A 23415-nucleotide genomic window follows, 5' to 3' on the forward strand; every position below is an offset into this window, starting at 1 on the left:
TCAGCTAACAATAAACACGTGTTCCCTCATAAATTTTCTACACTCTGTTTTGATTGCTGGAGTTTCCCCAATGACCCATGAATAACTACCTCACCTTTTACGACACGGCAGGCACACTACCCCATTGTAAACCAGGGTTTTCAATTACATAACTGCCACAAATAAGAAATAGAATATATAACAGTTCCTACATTCACCACATGGTGCAGTTGTGAAATTATACTTAGATGTCATTCCCAGGTGAAACTTTGAATCAAACTCTTGTCTCAAGTGAAGATTAAATTGTTGGCAGAAGAACATAGAATTTTTCCCATATTATAGTTAACTTTCCTCCCTCAACCATTGATCAAAAGAAAACGGATTAACTGGTCATTCACTTTAATGAACTTAAATGACTTTGCTGAGCACAGAATTGCTGCTGTGTTTAACTGCGTCAGCAATTTTACTTCACAGTAATAAATTGCTTACAAAGCCAGCTTGAGATATGTCTGAGATACTTGGCTTCTTACTTACACCAAGAGATGTTCCTAAAATCTGTTCCCACAACTCACCTGTTCATCCTGTACCTCAAATCGACCAGTAACAGGAAGCACTGAATAACATAAGCTAATTTTTTGTATAACTTAAACTGTCTGTGAAACTTGGCAGATATATTTTTCATTTGTGCATTACTGTAAATAGATGTCTACTGTGTGACACTTCAGAAGTGACAGCATAGTTTCCGAATTGGGTCCCCAACTGATCCAAAATGCGTTCATACTTCAAAGATTGAAATGATTTAATTTCATGTTTTCAAAGTTGGGCCCTCCTGCCTCAATACATTCAATATTTATTGCTGAGTGTGGTACTCGACATGGATTTGCGATTCAAACAGAGTTGCTCAGAACACTCATGGCACTCCGAGTATGACTCACAGCCAGAAGCAGCAGCAGTCAAACATTGATATTTCTTACTGAAAGTTTTACTGTGTAGTTTTGTTTCAGATTGTTGGCAGAGTATAACTACCGTCTTAATCGTTCGAGTGTTGAACAAAATTTCTATATAGTGGGAGTGAATGGCCTATGGTTTGGTGTATTTGACTTGAACATGAATTTGAATTCTGCTTTGAATAATTATGTAATTTGTCCTTAATAAATTGTGGTTAATCTTCAAATGTTCAATGAAATGAAAGTATTCAATAATTTAAATTATTATTCGTGTCTGTGCACAAACATGACTCATGAAAGTTAGGTGACTATTATACACTGCATTGTACCTGATATGGATGCGTCATATAGATGTGAAAAGTCAGATGTGACTTGTCCTGATATGTCAGTTCTTATCCGGATCATTAGACCCATCCAAGCACTGGCAGCATAACCACCTTGAAGACCTCTAGGTTGTGGCACATGTGATGCCCCTTAATGGACTATAGATTATTTTTCTCCACTCACGAACTAGCTATGAGGATCACCTTCAGTAGATTTGTTTACAACCATTGAGAAATGATAAGAGCAGATGTGAAAGTTCAGAAAAATATACATCTGAATGAAAATTGAATATAAAAAATGAGAAACTTATTGAAATGCTCTGTCAACATCTGAAAGAGAAAATTAGTTTAAAGGAAGTTATGCGATGCACATTTTCAGAAGACATTAATTAACATGCAAATCCAAACTTTGTACCTGCCTGCCTTGTCCATCGTGTACAGTAGTACACTGTACAGTAGCAGCCACTTGCATGGTATGCATAAGAATAATGATGAGTGTTCTTTCTTTGACCCCTGGGCTTGCTATGTTAACTTTGGTTATTGGACAAGTAAAGGCATGTTCAAGATTTTAGAGAACAAAGGTCACATACGAGAGTATTCTGTGACTAATAAGTGTTTGTTTGGTTGTTTTAGTACAAGATAGGGAATCAAGCCATTCAATTACCATAAGTTAGGCGATGGCTTTGAAACACAGTGTAAGTGTTCAGTGGGTGAACACTGCTTTGAAACCCTTTAGCCCTTGGAATTCAAGACTTGGGTCAATTCTAAGAGGAAAGCAATTGAGTTCTTATGGGCAGCATTTGACATGCAGCACCAGGGTCTGTCTAATGCAGACTTATATTTGTAACCATTTGCCTATCTCGGGACACATTTTGAAACTTGTACATAACGGTTTGCCAGAGACTTCTGCTGAAACACCATAAATTTAGCAAAGGACCTTCTAAACTAGTTTACCTTGGGAGTTTGTTCAGGAGAAACATTGTTAGTTCTGTCATCCAAAGAGCACCAGTAAATTCTGTACTTGTAAGCTACTGCTTTATTTAATCTATTATTTAATTACTATTTAATAAATCTGCTTTGTAGCTTCTAGCCCAAGCTAAGGACTGATAGAATGTTTGTTCTTCTGCATTAATGGAGGCAAGAAAAGCATATGGTGGCACTTGATGAATCTACTTATTGCTTAAATGTAGTAATGAAGGTTCTCTTAATCTTTGAGCTTGCTGTATTTGCCTAGTATTAGACAAGTAAAGGTATATTTCTGTTTTAGTGGGCAAAACATCACTTACAGAAGTGATGTGTCACTCTGAAGCACAGAAAAATATCTAGTGGAATCCCAAAAATATAATAGCTGGAAACATAAAATCATTCAAAGTTATGACCATGTGAGGGTGTGTTCCAGCATGAATCATTGCCATGTCTTTTACTGGCCACTCTCTCCAGCCCTCCGTGTTTTAGGTTGAAATAGTGTTTGCATTTCTATATTCCGATTATTACCTTGATTTAATTTGCTTATGAATAGTGTATTATGATCCTGGACCAGACCCCCAAATTTCTAGGATACTGGACAGAAACCCTAATATTTAATTTAATTTGTAACTGTGAGGAAAGGATACTTCGCTCCAGGAGTGATTCCATGCACAAATAGGGATACGGTAAATTAAAACAATCTTTATTACAAGCACATTATTATTAACTTTAAACTCAAAGAAAAATAGCTTGCAAATACCAGTTAACCAATGTTTAACAATAACATGAAACACTAACTCCATACTGATCTTTTTTTATCCTCACTCAAGCAAATCCCATCTCAGGTCAAAATCCACTATTAAATACAGTCAGCAGACCCTCAAATACCTGCCATGTCTTGGATACACTGTTTTGAGAAAGAGATCCTTCAGGAAACCACTTGCAAAGTCTTGCCTGTGAAAACTACTGTTTAACCTGCCAGTCTTTTCAGTAACTGCTGTTGTGTTCACAGGCAACATTTTTTTTTTTATTAAACTGATTTGAGAAACACTGCTGGTCTGTACATGGTCAAATACTTAAATAACTGTTTCTTCAGAAACTGCTAGTCTGCTCAGAGACAGGTCTAAAATGAACTCAAAAAACCAACACCTGCCTGCTTCAGCCAGAGGTTCCTCCCATTAACTAGATGATCGGACTAAAACTAAACACTGTCTCTAATTATATACCCCTCAGGGAACTACCTTCATATAAACAAAACTCTATTCGCCCAAACTTTTAGAATGCTTCAATTATTCCTTGTAGCCAAAGTATCTGTAAAAAAGATTACTGCAACAGTCATACTGACACTAACCCAAACTTTTAACCCTCATTGTACCTAATACACTTAATACAATGTATCTGAAATTCCTACATTCATCACAACTGAACTATACAACTGTACTACACGGGTATTGATTTTATTTAGCACTGATTTTAAGAACGTGGTGCATGTCATTGAAATCTATTTCAAAAGTGTATTATATTGGCCTAAAACACTTCTAATTCAAGAACAGTACTTTTGTTTCATTTTTGTCATCTTTTTCTATCCTCCCACCTAAGTGTTTCTCAAACATTTTTTCTGGGGACCCATTTTTACCAACCGGCCAACTGTCGCGACCCACGCTGCCCGACCTTCGCGACCCACGCTGCCCGACCTTCGCGACCCACGCCGCCCGACCTTCGCGACCCACGCCGCCCGACCTTCGCGACCCACGCCGCCCGACCTTCGCGACCCACGCCGCTCGACCTTCGCGGCCCACGCTGCCCGACCGTTGCGGCCCATGCTGCCCGACCTGTGTGGGTTTCCTCCGGGTGCTCCGGTTTCCTCCCACAGTCCAAAGATGCGCAGGTTAGGTGGATTGGCCATGATAAATTGCCCTTAGTGTCCAAAATTGCCCTTAGTGTTTGGTGGGGTTACTGGGTTATGGGGATAGGGTGGGGTTGTGGGCTTGGGTAGGGTGCTCTTTCCAAGAGCCGGTGCAGACCCGATGAGCCGAATGGCCTCCTTCTGCACTGTAAATTCTATGATAATCTATGATGACCTTTGCAGCCCACGCTGCCCGACCTTTGCGGTCCACGCTGCCCGACCTGCGCGATCCACCATTTTCTCTTACCTTGTTTGCTGCTGACAAAAATGGAGGAAATGGTTTTGGGTCCCTTTGGCCTCGTACACGCTCCTCCAATGGAACATGTTGGATGAAGGTGAAACCTTCCTGTGTCGGAAAGTATGGAGTCTCCATCTGTCCAAAGTTCTGAATTTTTTAACTGTAAAATTTTATCAAATAAACCCCCCCTAACTTGCAGAAAAAAAAATAAAATGAGTAAAATAAATGAATAAACCTTACCGAACTTATTTTAAAAAAAAGGCTGCGACCGTATAAAAAAATGCGGCATCACTGCACATGCGTGCCCGATCGAGAACCTATGTGCAGTGTGGCTGCATTTTATTTACATATTCACGGCCATTTTGAAGGCTTCTTGCAGCTGCCGTTTTAAAATCCCGGCTGCTGCAGCTGTTGCGTGCGGATTTGCGTGATGGGGAGCTCCGCGACGGACAGCTTCGCGATCCTCCCGACACCGGCCAGCGACCCACCCGCGGGTCACGCCCCGGACTTTGACAATGCCTGTGATAGAATATGACCTACCTTAGCTGTGATTATGGGTGACAAATGATACTTGTTTAAAAAATAAGACAACCCTGCAAATTCTCCAGTAACATTTGACATTAGTGTGCTGAGACAGTTAGCCCTCCCTAGGCAAGGAACCAGAACTGCGAGCTTTCTGACTGTTCAATTCATTGCCATCTTTAGCAATGTATTTTCCTACTGAGTCTTTGGAGGTTCATCTTTTAAGTTATAGCTTAATATTTGCCAGTCGAATCTAGGGAGGAGAGTAATGGATGCAGGCAGGCAATTCACTATTCTTTTGTGCTCTTTACAACACCAATCATAATATCACTCTTGCATAACAGTCAAGCTGTGGAAAGAAAAGCTTTCAAAATGAAATGTACACTACTATGTATTTAATCTTGGATCTTTAGTTTGTGTGGAGTGCACATACTAGTTTGCTTGTTTGTTTTTTAGTTGCTAGTGCCGTTTATGATGAAATAACAAGTGTACATGATAAATAAGAACATAAGAACTAGGAGCAGGAGTAGACCATCTGGCCCCTCGAGCCTGCTCCGCCATTCAATGAGATCATGGCTGATCTTTTGTGGACTCAGCTCCACTTTCCGGCCCGAACACCATAACCCTTAATCCCTTTTTTCTTCAAAAAACTATCTATCTTTATCTTAAAAACATTTAATGAAGGAGCCTCAACTGCCTCACTGGGCAAGGAATTCCATAGATTCACAACCCTTTGGGTGAAGAAGTTCCTCCTAAACTCAGTCCTAAATCTACTTCCCCTTATTTTGAGGCTATGCCCCCTAGTTCTGCTTTCATCCGCCAGTGGAAACAACCTGCCCGCATCTATCCTATCTATTCCCTTCATAATTTTAAATGTTTCGATAAGATCCCCTCTCATCCTTCTAAATTCCAATGAGTACAGTCCCAGTCTACTCAACCTCTCCTCATAATCCAACCCCTTCAGCTCTGGGGTTAACCTCGTGAATCTCCTCTGCACACCCTCCAGTGCCAGTACGTCCTTTCTCAAGTAAGGAGACCAAAACTGAGCACAATACTCCAGGTGTGGCCTCACTAACACCTTATACAATTGCAGCATAACCTCCCGAGTCTTAAACTCCATCCCTCTAGCAATGAAGGACAAAATTCCATTTGCCTTCTTAATCACCTGTTGCACCTGTAAACCAACTTTCTGTGATTCATGCACTAGCACCCCCAGGTCTCTCTGCACAGCAGCATGCTTTAATATTTTATTGTTTAAATAATAATCCTGTTTGCTGTTATTCCTACCAAAATGGATAACCTCACATATATCAACATTGTATTCCATTTGCCAGACCCTAGCCCATTCACTTAACCTATCCAAATCCCTCTACAGACTTCCGGTATCCTCTGCACTTTTCGCTTTACCACTCATCTTAGTGTCATCTGCAAACTTGGACACATTGCCCTTGGTCCCCAACTCCAAATCATCTATGTAAATTGTGAACAATTGTGGGCCCAACACGGATCCCTGAGGGACACCACTAGCTACTGATTGCCAACCAGAGAAACACCCATTAATCCCCACTCTTTGCTTTCTATTAATTAACCAATCCTCTATCCATGCTACTACTTTACCCTTAATGCCATGCATCTTTATCTAATGCAGCAGCCTTTTGTGTGGCACCTTGTCAAAAGCTTTCTGGAAATCCAGATATACCACATCCATTGGCTCCCCGTTATCCACTGCACTGGTAATGTCCTCAAAAAAGTCCACTAAATTAGTTAGGCACGACCTGCTCTTTATGAACCCATGCTGCGTCTGCCCAATGGGACAATTTCTATCCAGATGCCTCGCTATTTCTTCCTTGATAGATTCCAGCATCTTCCCTACTACCGACGTTAAGCTCACTGGCCTATAATTTCCTCCTCTCTGCCTACCTCCTTTTTTAAACAGTGGTGTCACGTTTGCTAATTTCCAATCCACCGGGACCATCCCAGAGTCTAGTGAATTTTGGTAAATCACCACTAGTGCATCTGCAATTTCCCTAGCCATCTCTTTTAGCACTCTGGGCTGCGTTCCATCAGGGCCAGGAGACTTGTCTACCTTTAGCCCCATTTGCTTGCCCATCACTAACTCCTTAGTGATAACAATCCTCTCAAGGTCATCACCTGTCATAACCACATTTCTATCAGTCACTGGCATGTTATTTGTGTCTTCCACAATGAAGACCGACCCAAAAAACCTGTTCAGTTCCTCAGCCATTTCCTCATCTCCCATTATTAAAACTCCCTTCTCATTCTCTAAAGGACCAATATTTACCTTAGCCACTCTTTTTTGCTTTATATATTTGTAAAAACTTTTGATGTCTACTTTTATATTCTGAGCAAGTTTACACTCATACTCTATCTTACTCTTCTTTATAGCTTTTTTAATAGCTTTCTGTTGCCCCTTAAATATTTCCCAGTCCTCTAGTCTCCCACCAATCTTTGCCACTTTGTATGCTCTTTCCTTTAATTTGATACTCTCCCTTATTTCTTTAGATATCCACGGTCGATTTTCACTCTTTCTACCGTCCTTTCTTTTTGTGGGTATAAACCTTTGCTGAGCACTGTGAAAAATCGCTTGGAAGGTTCTCCACTGTTCCTCAACTGTTCCACCATAAAGTCTTTGTTCCTAGTCTACCGTAGCTAGTTCTTCTCTCATCCCATTGTAATCTCCTTTGTTTAAACACAAAACACTAGTATTTGATTTTACCTTCTCACCCTCCATCCTGTATTTTAAATTCCACCGTATTGTGATCGCTCCTTCGGAGAGGATCCCTAACTATGAGATCATGAATCAATTCTGTCTCATTACACAGGACAAGATCTAGGACCGCTTGTTCCCTCGTAGGTTCCATTACATACTGTTCTAGGAAACTATCGCGGATACATTCTATAAACTCCTCCTCGAGGTTGCCTTGACCGACCTGGTTAAACCAATCGACATGTAGATCAAAACCCCCCATGATAACTGCTGTACCATTTTTACATGCATCAGTTATCTCTTTGTTTATTGCCTGCCCCACCATAACGTTACTATTTGGTGGCCGATAGACTACTCCTATCAGTGAATTGTTCGCCTTACTATTCCTGATTTCCACCCAAATGGATTCAACCTTATCCTCCATAGCACCGATATCATCCCTAACTATTGCCCGGATGTCATCCTTAAATAACAGAGCTACACCACCTCCCTTACCATCCACTCTGTCCTTCCGAATAGTTTGATACCCTCGGATATTTAACTCCCAGTCGTGACCATCCTTTAACCATGTTTCAGTAATGGCCACTAAATCATAGTCATTCACGATGATTTGCGCCATCAACTCATTTACTTTATTCCGAATACTATGAGCATTCAGGTAAAGTACACTTATGTTGGTTTTTTTTACCTCTGTTTTGAATCTTAACATCTCCAGTTTTACTCCTTTTAGTATTACTGGGCCTATTCACTGAGCTCCCCTCAGTCACTGTACCTTGTACTGTCGCCCTTTTTGATTTTTGACTATGTCTTCTCTGTCTTGCACTCTGTCTTGCACTTTCCCCCTTACTTCCTTTTGCTTCTGTCCCTGTTTTACTACCTTCCAACTTCCTGCATCGGTTCCCATCCCCCTGCCACATTAGTTTAAACCCTCCCCAACAGCTCTAGCAAACACGGTTCCTGTCCTGCCCAGGTGCAGACCGTCCGGTTTGTACTGGTGTCACCTCCCCCAGAACCGGTCCCAATGCCCCAGGAATTTGAATCACTCCGTCTTGCAACATCTCTCGAGCCACGCATTCATCCTATCTATCCTGACATTCCTACTCTGACTAGCTCGTGACACTGGTAGTAATCCTGAGATTACTATCTTTTGAGGTCCTACTTTTTAGTTTAACTCCTAACTCCCTGAATTCAGTTTGTAGGACCTCATCCTGTTTTTTACCATGACAGCTGGCTGTTCCCCCCCCCCAGAATGTCCTGCAGCCGCTCCGAGACATCCTTGACCCTTGCACCAGGGAGGCAACATACCACCCTGGAGTCTCGATTGCGTCCACAGAACCGCCTGTCTATTCCCCTTACGATCGAGTCCCCTATCACTATAGCCCTGCCATTTTTCTTCCTGCCCTGCTGCGCAGCAGAGCCAGCCACGGTGCCATGAACCTGGCTTCTGCTGTCTTCCCCTGGTGAGCCATCTCCCTCAACAGTATCCAAAGTGGTATATCTGTTTTGCAGGGAGATGACCGCAGGGGACACCTGCACTGCCTTCCTACTCTTGCTCTTTCTTTTGGTCACCCATTTTCTATCTCCCTCAGTAACCTTCACCTGCGGTGTGACCAACTCGCTAAACGTGCTATCCACGACCACCTCAGCATTGCGGATGCTCCAAAGTGAGTCCATCCGCAGCTCCAGAGCCGTCAAGCGGTCTAACAGGAGCTGCAACTGAACACACTTCTTGCATGTGAAAGAGCCAGGGACAGTGGACGTGTCCCTGAGCTCCCACATCGCACACGAGGAGCATGATACGGGTCTGGGATCTCCTGCCATGTCTTAAACCTTAGATAAACTTATACAACAACAATTTCAAAATAAAAATAAATAAATTAGACAATGAAAAGAAAAACTACTTTCCAGGGTTAAAAAGCACCTCCAAAAAAGCACCTTCTCTCACTCTGCACCGAATTACCTCACTGCACCAAATTCCAAGTTGCAATTCCCACTCTGAAGAGACTTTAAATAACTTATTCATTTTGATGTTATGCAGTCTATGATGCTGAGTAACATACAAGGTGATAACAGTAGTTAGAAGATCATCCTACGTAGAATGGGGGAATTAAAGTGACAGTTTTGAAAGCACAATGATTTTCCTCTGAATAAGAGGTTCCAAAGAAAACTGCATCAAATGCTACATGCTGTTCTGCATTGTAATAAATTCCTGAAAGTTGCACCAGGCAGTTGTTATACATGAATGCTCAGTGCAATAGATGTCACTACGTATTGTCAAATAAATGCTTCATGGAAAATTCAAGTCAAGGGAATCACTGGAGATAATGGCATAAGGAATGCTGATATGGCATACTTTCTGGCCTTGTACCAATTGGTGTATATTGTACTGTAAAAAGGAGACATTTTTGTCATATATTTGAATCCTGGTTAAGTAGGAACTAATTTATCAATAGTGTTATGCTGAGAAAGAAATTCTGGTTTTGATCATTACTTCTAAAATTTCTAAAGGGAGCCAATTGAAAGAGTTTGCATTCTGTTGTATCTAGTTCACAATTCATATACTTTTGAATATAACATTTTGTTTTAGGAATTGAAGTGATAAATGTAAGATAAATGAAAAATCCTGATTGAGAAATGGTAATAATGATGCAAGTGCAATTCCAACAAGCTTGGAGTTAATTATACTTAAAAGGTAATTTATATTTATCTCTAAGTTCAGGGTTAACCATAAACAATAGGGGGTATTCTATCTTGGCATTGTAGCCATCTGGGATGGCCACTTCCAGAATGCAAAATCGATGATCGCAATGATTGTAGGGAAATATGGACAATGTTAGGAAAGCAAGCAGGCACAGAGCCTGTATGCGTATTGAGAAGGCATCTCCCAGACGAGACTGAAACTGTAGGTCAATTAACATATTGATGGCCCATCTCCGGGAACAAAGGAAAGACACTCGAGCAACAGACAATCTAGCTCCAGACACCCAGGCGCTAGTTCCCCAAACCAAAAGCATAAATAAAGCAAGGCCAACGGCCACCTAGGACATGCCCAGCCATCAGGGCACCCACCCCTTTATTGGTCAAGATCAATACGAGTGATCAAGATACAGCCCAATTAATCGGGGCCAAGTTGAAGGCCTGCCCAAAAGTGCGCGAAGCCCCTTTGGGTATAAGAAGAAGCCCCCGAGAGAGAATCGCTCTCTTGGACTCGGCTCTCGAAGCGGAGAGACCCGTCCACCAGCTGCACCAAAAGCAAGTAAGTCCATGGTCAACGCTCGCTATCAGACAGATGGCCTTGGCTGTTCTCCTGTCACCTCTTCAAACCCAACAGCCTCAGATCCGAACAACGGCCATTGTTCCTCTGACTGAGTGGGCACCCGAAGTTAAGTATAGGCGTTAGCGTTAGAGATAGTTTAGTGTGTGGTATTTTGGGCATGATTAGATATTACTGTTTGTGTAAATAAATAGTATTGACTTTGAACTAAATAACTGGTGCATTGGTTCTTTGATCAGTATTCGGGTTTGAACCTTGTGGCGGTATCGAAAGAGAGCTGGCGACTCTAGAGCAAACATAATTAGGATTAAGGAAGGCGACCATATTGACCGCTGTATTTATAACCAGATAAATATAGCAACAGCATAATACAAGCAAAAGGTCTACAATGAAAGATTTAAATTATGTACATAGTTTTCAGATGGAAGGAAAGTCGTCTGGAGAAAGGGTCCTAGTACTCCATAAACAATATCAATTATTCATATGGATTACAGATTCAAAGGTTGGCATGAAAGGTAAAATAATTTGTTTATGGTTTTTGTGTGCGACCATCACAAAGCATGCCACGTTGTCATGGAGATGGCCTGTGGGGCTGGAAGTTTCTTTTGTTTAAGATATCTGGGTGTTTGCTGATGAGAGCAGGCAGTTTCAGCATTGATTTAGTATGAAATGAAATGAAAATCGCTTATTGTCACAAGTAGGCTTCAAATGAAGTTACTGTGAAAAGACCCTAGTCGCCACATTCCGGCACCTGTTCGGGGAGGCTGGTACGGGAATTGAACCGTGCTGCTGGCCTGCCTTGGTCTGCTTTAAAAGCCAGCTAATTAGCCCTGTGCTAAATTAGCCCACTGCATCTCACTGAATTGAGAGAGGCAAAAGGAGATGATAGTTGGTTAGGCCTGTACTTCAAGCAGAAAAAATACTAAATTCATCATTGACTATGTGTAATGCCCCACATCTGTTCTTTCTAAGAAGCACTTGAGAACAAAGAGATAGCTTCATTAAAAAAAACTGTGGTTAGAAAACCACGAACTACCTGAGTTAATGATATATATATAAAATATATTTATTTATTTTTATATATATATATATATATATATATATATATATATATACAATCTGAATACCCCATTGAAATTGCTTCGACCTGTCAAGCAAAACATTTTTAAGGAGCCAATGGTGCATGAAATTTAATGTAAACAATGTAGTTCAGAGCTTTTAGCCTTCTAAGCATACAAACGGGTTCCAAAGTGCAATGAAATTGACTGTGATGAAACCGATTTAAAGGTTTCCATTACATGAAAGGGTTTACTTTTAACTTAAACTCACAGATCCATAGAACCTATATACATAGAATCCCTACAATGCAGAAGGAGGCCATTCAACCCATTTAATCTGTACCGACACTTGGAAAGAGTACCCTCCGTAGACCCACTCCCCTGCTCTATCCCGGTAATCCCACCTAACCTGTACATCTTTGGACTGTGGGAGGAAACTGGAGCAGCCAGAGGAAACCCACGCAGACACGGCGAGAGCGTGCACACTCCACACAGCCAGATACCTAAGACAGTAATTGAACCCAGGTCCCTGACGCATTGGGCCTTGGTGCTAACCACTGTGGTACCATGCCACCCATTGAACTTGGCATACTGGAGTTCAGTGAATCAAGGTTTTGTTCAGAAGAATTCAAAAGGAAGAGTGAACATCGTTCTGAGAAAGACAATTTCAATAACCAGATTTAAAATGGGATAGCAGCCTTCAAAGTTAAAACAAATGTCCGATTCATTTTAGTACAGTCTTGGAATCGAGAGTTAAAGTAATTGTGAGCTGTTTGCACAGCAGAGTAAAAAAGAAGCCCTAAATGGTTTGGTGTAGAATCCTGGATTGGATTCACTGTTAAAAATGGAACAGAAGCTTTAATTAAAAGTGTCATTAGGAAAACCTGGTCTAGATTTCAGAATGCACACTGCTAAGAGAAAGCAGAATTTTGAGAGAATATTTTAGTGTGTTTTTGGGAGTGGAGTTTGGAAACTGTCATGTGATGATCACCTCAAGGGGGATTCTGATGTGACATCCGAAAACATTCATTTGAGTTTCAGAGTGGAGAATGTATTTATCCACAGCCGCCTTTGTGTGCTTGAAGAGACTTTGGAGACCACTGTAGATTAATATGTAGGGCGCAATTCTCTTGCTGCATGGCGCTCGAGAGCGCACGGGCCTCCTCGCAGCCTCCACGTCTCGCAGGATTCACCCAAGTCCCGCCAGGCATCGGAGTCAGAGCGCTGCCCAAAAGGTACGGGACCAAACTGCACTCCCGGAAGTAGGTCTTAAATCTACTTAAGATCCACTCACCCTGGATACACTGGCCTCCCTCGATTCTCCGGCTCCCTCAGGGAGGCTGCATCCGGGCACCGATCAGTGCTGCTCCACACAAACGTGGACCCGGCACACCCGGGGTGGGGGGGGGGGTCTCCTGGGCCATCAGAGACTCCTAGGTGGTCATTGGCAGTGCAAGGTGGCTTCCTGGCTCTCTCCCTGAAAAATGGGCATGTTGGCATTGCCCAACTGACACCTTGGCATTGCCATTCTGTCACTGCCAAGCTGGCTGGAGCACTACCTGGGTGCAACGATCCCTAGGTGCCAAGGTGGCATTTTCAAGGATCAGGGCCCGAGGGGGGCCATGCCCATGAAAGGAGGGTGGAAGGGGGTTTGAAGGGTGTGGGTGTGCAGGGCAGGTAAGTAGGGGCCTCCGGGAGGTTGGGGGAGGAGACAAGTGGGTGTCCTGGAAGGGAGGGGTTGCTGTAAGGGGCCTGGGGGTCCTAAAGAGGGGGACCCTCAAGGACCCCAGAACGGAGTGTCCTCACTTGGAAGGTGTGAGGTTGTGCCCATGTGTGTGGGGGGTGACATTGCCTATTAGTGGGATGTGTGAGGGACCCATAAGCTCACCTAGAGATCGAGACACACTTTCAAAATTGTGGCCCGATCTCGGAGTACAGTTCCTCAGTGCTTAAATAAAATTCTAAGTGTGGGCTAAACCGGTGAGAAACTCCCCAGGGCCTAAGAAAGTGACTAAGTGTCATTGAATAGCGGTGGGGAACTCACTGGCAGAGCCGGCTGGAAACTCCCTCAAAAACCCACTACAAATGAATTTAGAAATCTTTTGGGAGAATTTGTAATCCGTGTTCATCTTAAAACCTGTGGGTAATTGTTAAGCTAAGGTGGGGGGGTTTGTGGGGGGGGGGGGGGGGGGGGGGGGGGGGGGGGGGGGGGGGGAGGGGTGGAAGGAGAGTTGTATCCTATCATCCAATTTTTTCATGTTTAATGTTTCTTCTCCTGTTGAAACTAATTAGCGGTCCTGTGACTCTGTGCCTCCATGCTTTTAAAAATAAAAGTAAAAGTTAGGATCTTTTGAGCCAGGGTTGCATTCTGGGATATTCCTGTTTGGTTATAACATCAACTGGGATTGTAACAATTATCTTTGGTCCGTGTTACAAACTTCTTTCCCAGCTACTGACTCCATCACTCTCCCTAGAAACAGACGGAGGGTGAACCAGACTTGGTGTCCATACTGTCGTGTTAGGCACACTGAGATAACACGGGCTGCAACTGGATGCAGCTTTAGCTGAAAGAAACTCCAGACCTTGAAGTTAGTTCAATCTGATTTATTGAACCTGTCACACAAGTTAGCACAGTTCTCTGTGAGTTCGACTCTCTGCTAACCTAAGTGTGATTACTCTGACTGAACCAGACTAGCTCTTAGCCACGTGTTGGAGGTGTTATGTGATATATACACCCTGACTCACTCTGCAGATGTCCCCAGTGGAAAGAGGAGGAGTGTGAGTGCCTCGTGCCTTTTATTGTAGAAAACCACTCCCAAGTGTTCAGCCTGCTGATTGGGTATGTCCTGTTCTCTGTGTTCATTAGCTGCATGTCTGTATCTCATTATGTGCATATCTGCATATCATGACACATGCTTGACTCTGATGAATGCTTAACAATGAATATGTATATCATCACTTGAGATCTCCTGTTTTCACTGCCATAACAGTCCCTGACTTTAACCCGCCTCTGCTCCTCTGCTGTTCAAACACTCATGCATGACATTGCTACCTCCTAGACTTGACTGTTCCAACACTCCTGGATGACCGCCTATATTCTACCCTCCATAAATCGTGATGTAATCAAAAATTAAATTGTGTTTCCTTCCTCGCCCTAATTGCTGATCACCCATCACCACTGTGCTTTTAGACTTGAAGTGAGTCCTCTTTGATTTGAAAATTCTCTTCCTTTTTCCGTATCCCTCCATATCCTCACTCTTCACCATGTCTGTCACCTCCTTCAACCCTGCAAGGTATCTGTACTTGTCCAATTCTGACTCCTTAAGCATTACTACTTTTAATTGTTCCACCATCAGCTTCCTAGACCCTAAGATCTGGAACTCCGTCCCTATATCATTCCCCACTCTAGTTTTCTGTCCTTAAAACCTACCTTTTTGATCAAACGTTTGGCCATTTGCCCTGATATTGCGGTCTGTGACTTGGCATCAAATCTTATCTTTTAAAATATCTACGAGGTGCTTTGGGATGTTTTATCACATAAAAGATGCTCTATAAATACAGGTGGTTGTTGTTGTTGTTCTGATGGATCCATAGGTATTTTGCAGTTTCTTATCCAAAACTTGTGTGATTGTGAAGCAGGAAACTTCTTTGCGCGACTACTTCTGGTGATCATTACATTTTAGCTGAATTTGTTTTATTTCAATGACGTAGGATATTTTTTTTACAGTATTTATTTGAAGCAATTACATCGCTTAATGTTGTCACAAAGGAGCAAATCTTTAAAAATTGTAAGATGATTATTGGCCTTATGGAGGAATGGAGCCCATCTTTCACATATGGGTGAAAATGGATGACTCCCTTGCAAAGTATCAACATTGCTTGGCTTGGAGTGTCCCCCTTGGAAAGTACCAACATTGGAAAGTATATGAATATTGTATTTAGTACAGAAGGAAAGTTTTTCATAAGCTGTCCGCCTCTCTGGAGTTTTAGCCTAATCACTGCATTTGATTCGGAGCAATAATAATTATCTTTATTAGTGTCAGAAGTAGCCTTACAGTACACTACAAAGAAGTTACTGTGAAATTATCCTAGTCGCCACATTATGGCGCCTGTTCGGGTACACAGAGGGAGAATTCAGAATGTCCAATCCACCTAACCTGCACATCTTTGGATTGTGGGAGGAAACCGGAGCACCCGGAGGAAAACCACGCAGACACGGGGAGAATGTGCAGACCGTGACCCAAGCCGGGAATCGAACCCAGGTCCCTGATGCTATGAAGCAAGTCGCTAACCACTGTGCTACCGTGCCGCCATGCTCTAAGAATCAAGGGACAGATAAGAGGAAAGGCTCTATAGCTGGATCAACCTTTAAAATTGGTTATATATTAGACAGGTGCTCTTGGGTCAGGTGCCAGAACTGCCAGCTGTCTGTACGTAGGTCTCTTATTACTTGTAGCATCCCAAAGTAAGATCACAGTCTTTGCTTCTGACACAGATTTCTGAAAGGAACTTAAGATAGGCGTAACAATTATGTAAATGATTATATCTGCTTTTCAAAGCTCCCGGGATTTACCCGACAGCCACGCCTCACGAGATTTAACGCAATCTCTCAAGATGTCGCGGTGAAGCCCACCCATTGTGGGCAGGATCACTTTTTGGCAAATCTACCTATTCGAGCAAGACAACTAATATCACTCTAATATTCAGTTCCCTGAGGTAACCAAGGCATTGGGATCTGTCCCCTTCACTTTGGAGACCTCAGGTGAGTGCTGTTCAGTACTGGTCTCCCTGAACGGTGACCAGATGGAACAGCACTCGTGGGGGGTCTCCCAAGGGATCGGAAGTTCCCAGATGCTTGTCCACTGGTCAGGGTGGCACCCTGGCACTGATGGTGCCAGCCTGATAGTACCAGCCTGTCACCTTGGCAGTGCCACCTTATAGGAGAATTGAGACTTTGGGGGGGGTTTGGGGCTCCCGTCTGGGGTCGAGAGATTGGGGTGGCATTTAAAAATGGCGTTCCGACCTCTCCCTGCACGGAGGTGGAAATAACTGTATGATTTGAGAGGTAGAAGGAGTGACTACTATCACTGCAACTACAAAATCTATATACTAATACCCTGATTTAATTGGTTAAAGCTGAAAGCAGCTGATTACTTGGGACTGCAATGATGGCCAGTTTGTTCCCTGGCCTGTGCTGTGCTAGCCAGATAGGTGGGGCAGGTTCAACTACTGATGTGATCTTCCAAAACATTCCACCTTTCATCACCATGACCTCTATGGTACATGTGCATATGTTCAGGTGAGGGTGTCATTGGATTAAACTGTTTTTGAGTATCCTGCAGGTACTCCCCTGTGCCGGCTTATACCTTACAGAGCTGAAGGAAGCAATTCTGCCCATCATGCTTTTTGCACATTTGAAAAAGCAACTCGACTCACTCTCCTCTTTCCCATAGCCCTGCAAATATTTTTTCTCATAAGTGAAAATGGAGACTTGCCAACCAAACAGCACCCTTTTCTCCTGTAGTATAAGCTATTGTGAATGTTTGAAATCTGGCATTCTTGTATTTATCCTGTCGTTTGAAATCTGGCATTCTTGTATTTATCCTGTCTCTCTTCAACAATAATTAAGTTCTCTCCTGCCAAGCAACCTTACCTCTTGTCTCCCCCCCCCCCCCCCCCCCCCCCCCCCCACCATCCCCACTTTTCCTGTCTCTATTAATTTAAAACCGTTGCACCCAAATTGTTTACAGGTCTGACAATAGTTTTTCAACCTAAAATACTCATCTGTTGAGTGCTTCCAGTGTGTTCTGTTTTTCTTTGAGGTTTTCAGCATCTGCAGTATTTTGCTTTCGTAGCTGTCTGAACTAAAACAATAGAAATGTTACAACACTGCCTACATTTCATAAGTACTGCACCCACTGCAATATGCTTTGGGTTGTCCTGAGGATATGAAAAGCACTACATAAATGCCTGACTGCCTTTTTGTGCTAATTAGTCACAGCAAAGACACATTCCGGCGCAAGTCTTGAGAAAGATTCTAGAAGACGAATGCACCATCCATGGCTAACTAAGGCAGTTAAAGATAATATCAAATTATAAAAAGCATGCAGTTCGACAAAATTTGTGTTGGGTCAGAAGATTGGACAGAATTAAAAAAATTAAGGAGAGAGGCAGTGATGTAGTGGTAATGCCACCGGACTACTAACCCAGAGACCCGGGCTAATGCGCATGGGAACCATGGCAGCTGGTGGAACTTTAAATTGAGTTAATAAATATGGAATTAAAAAGTTAGTATTAGTAATGGTGACCATTTCCTCTCCATCATTGCCCATCTAAGACAGGCAGTGTCTTAAGTGATCAACACGGAAGGGTAGATTATTTTCTTGCCCGAACCCAATGCAACTGGACTGTCAGTGCTTTGGATCCTGTTGTGAGATACAACTATATTCTGAATCAAATGTAATTGTCTTGAAAAGAAGAATCACTGTTCAAACTATGTGCAAAGTTCACTGCAACAAACTGATTGTGTTTCGGGTGCTTGCCATCAGACTTTGCAAAGTACCTGGTCTCCTCTATTGGTTTGACATCAGTTTCGTATTATGGTGTCCATAGTATTATTACAGGCCAGCACTGCTTCTGAAGAAGGTACTTTCATAGCTGCAAATGCGTGAAATGAGCTGTATTCTAAAATACTATGCAGGGCACAGCCAAACGTAAATGCAATAGAATTTTGCCAGAGCAAGTTGTTCTCTTCTCTTCCCCCCCCCCCCCCCCCCCCCCCCGGAACACGTTGCTAGGCTGTCACCAGAGGCTTATCACTTGAGGGGGTGCCACTCCACACCACGCCAAGCGTGGCTGAGCAGGGGTGTCTCTTGCTCTTGCCGTCTGCAGTTGATGAGTTGGGGAAAGATTTTACAGGTTGATTGGCTGTGTAATCCCTCTAGCAATGAAGGTCAAAATTCCATTTGCCGCCTTAATCACCTGTTGCACTTGGAAACCAACTTTTTGCGACTCATGCACTAGGACACCCAGGTCCCTCTGCACAGCAGCATGTTTTGATATTTTATCACTTAAATAATAATCCCTTTTTCTGTTATTCCTACCAAAATGGATAACCTCACATTTATCAACATTGTATTCCATCTCCTAGCCCATTCACCTAACCTATCCAAATCCCTCTGCAGGCTTCCAGTATACTCTGCACTTTTTGCTTTACCACTCATCTTCGTGTTGTCTGCAAACTTGGACACATTGTACTTGGACCCCAACTCCAAATTATCTTGGTAAATTGTGAACAATTGTGGGCCCAACACTGATCCCTGAGGGACACTATGAGCTACTGATTGCCAACCAGAGAAACATCCATTTATTCCCCAGTACAATGAGATTAGAGAACAAGGGAACTTGCCCGGCATATTTAAGGGGGAAAGTGACTTTATTTTTAATAGTGCCTATTCCACCTGCCCCACTGTTCCCCGTTGATTTTACATGGAATAAGCCAGTTGTGCAGTATTTATCAGATTTAAAATTAACACCAATTAAATGGCTGTTATACTCCAGTTACGAATCAAGAATATGCTCCTCAAGGCATCTCAACTCTTCTTTATCAGATTGCCTAATACATTGCATACTGCAATTGTCCTTGATCTTATTAAGGAATGCTTTTGGATTTACAACCCACCATATCATTTGACTCCGTACTTTCTGAGCATTTTTGTCTATGGACAGATAGCTATTTCCCCATTTTAATGTACTCTGTGGTGCTGTTTCTATAAAATTGTAATTGTACTTTGCACAGGAGACTGGTAAATCACAGTGGGCTCTGTTTTTCAATTTTCTCTTTTTTAATAAAAAGTATGTTGCAAATTCGGGTGCAGTATTTTAGTTGCCCTTCTCTAACCCAATTGTTTATTAAATATATTGCCAGGTTTTTACCGACTTTGCCTGTCCTTTTGTTCTTCTTCTTCTTTAATGCTCCAGGCCATCGTGTAGAATAAGTGTAAAACAACAATATTTTCTCGGCTGTAGGAAAATGTAAAAGATCATAAATTGGTGGATTTATTTGTATTCCATTCTGGAATAATCATATAACAATGATTTTGTCAAATAGTGAATAAGTGCGTTCATGCCTCAGTCTATTATGAGTTTTGTCATTGCTTTGCAGTGTAGGAGTGCATGCCAAAAGTTTCTCAATTCTAGTTTACTTCTGTATCGGCCTCCTGCCTGCAAGGTATTTTCTTTGATGCACAATGGTATTCTTATTTTAGAAAACAATTACATTTTGTCCCTTTGTTACTTTCTGTTTTGTAATTTGTCTTATATAGTGCCTTTAAATATCTCGCATTCTTTTTTGTGCCTGGAGGGATTCTTTTGGTGTAGGTTTCACTTGCTTGTGTATACTTAAGAGGCTGTGGTTGGTATTTATGTGACGTGAGAGGAAAGTCCCACGGAGTAAGTTTTCAGTTGCTCTGCTTGTGGAAAGAATTGGTAAGGTGTGGATTTCGCACTCAATGCACAACTAGTTTGATAATTTGAAGGACAACACCCCAGTGGTGGTGAATGCAACCTGTAAACTGATTAAGCCAATTGTGTAATCAAGAACCAAGTCATACACTGCATAAAGCAGTGAACTCTAAAAGGGGTGTTTTCAAATTCAAACTATTAAAAAAAAAATACACCGACCAAAATTTGCTTGATACTTCAAAACAACTTCTGTGGCTCAAAGTTTACAGTATAAACACGAAGAGAAAGAAAAACATACATTTATGTAGTGCTTTTCATGGCTACCAGATGGCTTGTGTGTGTTTCAGCCAGTGAAATACTTCTGACGTATTTTTGTAATGTAGGAAATTTGGTAACCAATATATGCACAGCAAACTCTCACAATCAGCAATGTGATAATGAGTAGATAATCTGTTTCTGTGTTGTTGATTGAAGGATAAATATTGGCCAGGTCACCAGGTATAGTTCCCACCTCCTCTTCAAAATAGTGCCATGGCATTTATCAGATCACCTGCGCAGGCAGATGGTTCAGTGTCACAACCGGAAGACGGCAGCTTCAACATTCACAGAATCTCACGACCAGCATCGCAGAGAATACACTGCAGAAGAGGCCCTTCGGCCTATCGAGTCTGCACCGACACATGAAAGATACCTGACCTACCTAACTAATTCCATTTGCCAGCACTTGTCCCATAGCCTTGAATGTTATGATGTGCCACTGCTCATCAGATACTTTTTAAAGGATGTGAGGCAATCCGCCTCTACCACAATCTAGGCAATGCATTCCAGATTGTCCGCATCCTCTGGGTAAAACATTTTTCTGCAAATCCTCCCTAAATATCCTGCCACTTACTTCAAATTGTGTCTCCTCATAACTGAGCCTTCAACTAAGGGAAACAAATCCCTATCTACCCTGTCCATGCCCCTCGTCATCTTATACACCTCAATCAGTCATCACTCAATCTTCTCTGCTTCATCAAAACAACCCAAGCCTATCCAACCTCTCTTCTTAACCTAAATGTTCCATCCCAGGCAACATGCTGGTGAATCCCCTCTGTACCCCCTCCAGTTTAATCACATCTTTCCTATAATGCAGCGACCAGAATTTCACACAGTATTCCAGCTGTGGCCCCACAAAGCTTCTATATAACGGCAATATGACCTCCCTGCTTTAATAATGGATATCTCAATTGATAAAAGCAAGTGTCCTGTATGCTTTTTTTCGCACCCTATTAACCTGCTCTCCCGCCTTCAGAGATCTATGGACAATCACGCCAAGGTCCCTTTGTTCCTCGGAACTTGCCAATATCATGCCGTTCACTGAATATTTCCTTGTCAAATCACTCCTTCCAAGTGTATTACCTCACACCTTTCTAGGTTGAATTCTATATGCCATTTATCTGCCCATTTGACCGTCCCACTGATATCTTCCAGTAACCCAAGACACTCGACTCCCTGTAAACCACTGGGCAATCTGTGTCATCCACAAATCTACTGATCCTACCCCCCACATAGTCACCTATGTCATTTAATAGGGGGCCGGAGATTTGGCGGGGGTGGAAATCATGCCACGCCGGTCAGGGGCCGTCGGCAGCACCCCCCCCCCCCCCCCCCGATGTTCCAGCCCAAAATGTGAGTGGCCGCCTGTTTTCAGCCAGTCCCGCCAGCGTATGTTACGACAGGTACATACAGACGGGACCTGGCTCCGCGGATGGCCTTGGGGGAAGGGGGGGTGGTGGTGGTGCGCGCGGGGATCTGACCCCGGGAGGTGCCCCATGGTGGCCTGGCCCACGATTGGAGCCCACCGATCCGCGGGCGGCCCTGTGTCGTGGGGGCACTCTGCTGGGGCCGATGTAACGGTCTGCGATGGCCGGTGCGGAGATGAACCCCTCCCGCCCCTGCGCATGCGCTGGGATGACGCCAGCACATGCTGCCGCTCCCGTGCATGCGGCAGCTCGCGTCGGCCGGCGGAGGCCCTTCGGCACCGGTTGGCGGGGCGCCAAGCCCCTTCGATGCCGGCTGGCGTGGCACAAACCACTCCGGTGCCGGCCTAGCCCCTGAAGGTGGGGAGGATTCCCCACCTTCGGGGCGGCTCGATGCCGGAGTGGTTCACGCCACTCCTTCACGCCGGAGTTGCCTACCCTGCCGGTTTCCGAAGAATCCTGCCTAGAGAGTCAGCACAATTATCAATTCCTGCATAGACTGAACCAGCCAAATTGTTTAAAATATTTTTTTGAGATCCTTTTGAGCACCATCTAGGTGGTTCTTAATATTCCACTCCAACTGTTAAATAGATTAGTTGCATTATAGAAGATAGAAATAAGGAATAGACCATACAGCTGCTTAAGCTTGCTCTGTCATTCAATATAATCATGTATAAAGTTAAGCCTCAACTTGACTTTTCCACCCACTCTCACCATGTCTCAATAATTTCATTATTTCACAGCTACTTTCTAAACTGGCAGTGACTCACAAAACATTTGTGGTGCAAATATGATCTGTATTGCAACAGTACGTACTTAAAACCACATCCCACTTTATTCCATCCTTCCCATTTCATTCCTTGTAAGCCATACCCATCCCATTCTATTCATTCCTCTCATATAATTTCCAGCCCTTTCTCCTCTCAAGCCATCCCATCCACATCCATATATTACACACTGCCCCAGCCTCCTTCCATGCTGCTGCCTCAGTACTGACTGACACTGCCAAGCTGCATACCCCTTCCGTGCCGTCTGCTTCCCCCTCGCGTGCCGTCTGCCTCATCCTCGCGTACCTTCTAACTTTACACCCACGCCATCTTTGCCCTCTATGCTATTTTCTCCCTTTCATGCCATGCGGTGATTTCCCACTCCACTTCTGAAATTGTCTCCCCCTCCCCATCTCACGCCATCCCTCCATGCTGCTCTTTTCCTCACATGTCAACTCCCATCCCAAACCAGATGATTGTCAGAAACTAGTAACTGATACCA

At 43.2% G+C, this 23415-nt stretch overlaps 1 protein-coding gene and 1 non-coding gene across 2 annotated transcripts in view; both read left to right on the forward strand.

Moving 5' to 3' along the window:
• The window catches only part of chn2 (chimerin 2), a 388173-nt gene that overhangs the window by 81483 nt on the left and 283275 nt on the right, over nucleotides 1-23415 (forward strand). The gene's annotated exons all lie outside the window — the stretch shown is intronic.
• On the forward strand, nucleotides 18266-18384 carry LOC119966688. Its single transcript, XR_005460811.1, has one exon. It is a non-coding gene; the product is annotated as a small nucleolar RNA SNORA26 (small nucleolar RNA).

This window comes from Scyliorhinus canicula, chromosome 5, assembly GCF_902713615.1.
Source record: "Scyliorhinus canicula chromosome 5, sScyCan1.1, whole genome shotgun sequence".
Lineage (NCBI taxonomy): Eukaryota > Metazoa > Chordata > Chondrichthyes > Carcharhiniformes > Scyliorhinidae > Scyliorhinus > Scyliorhinus canicula.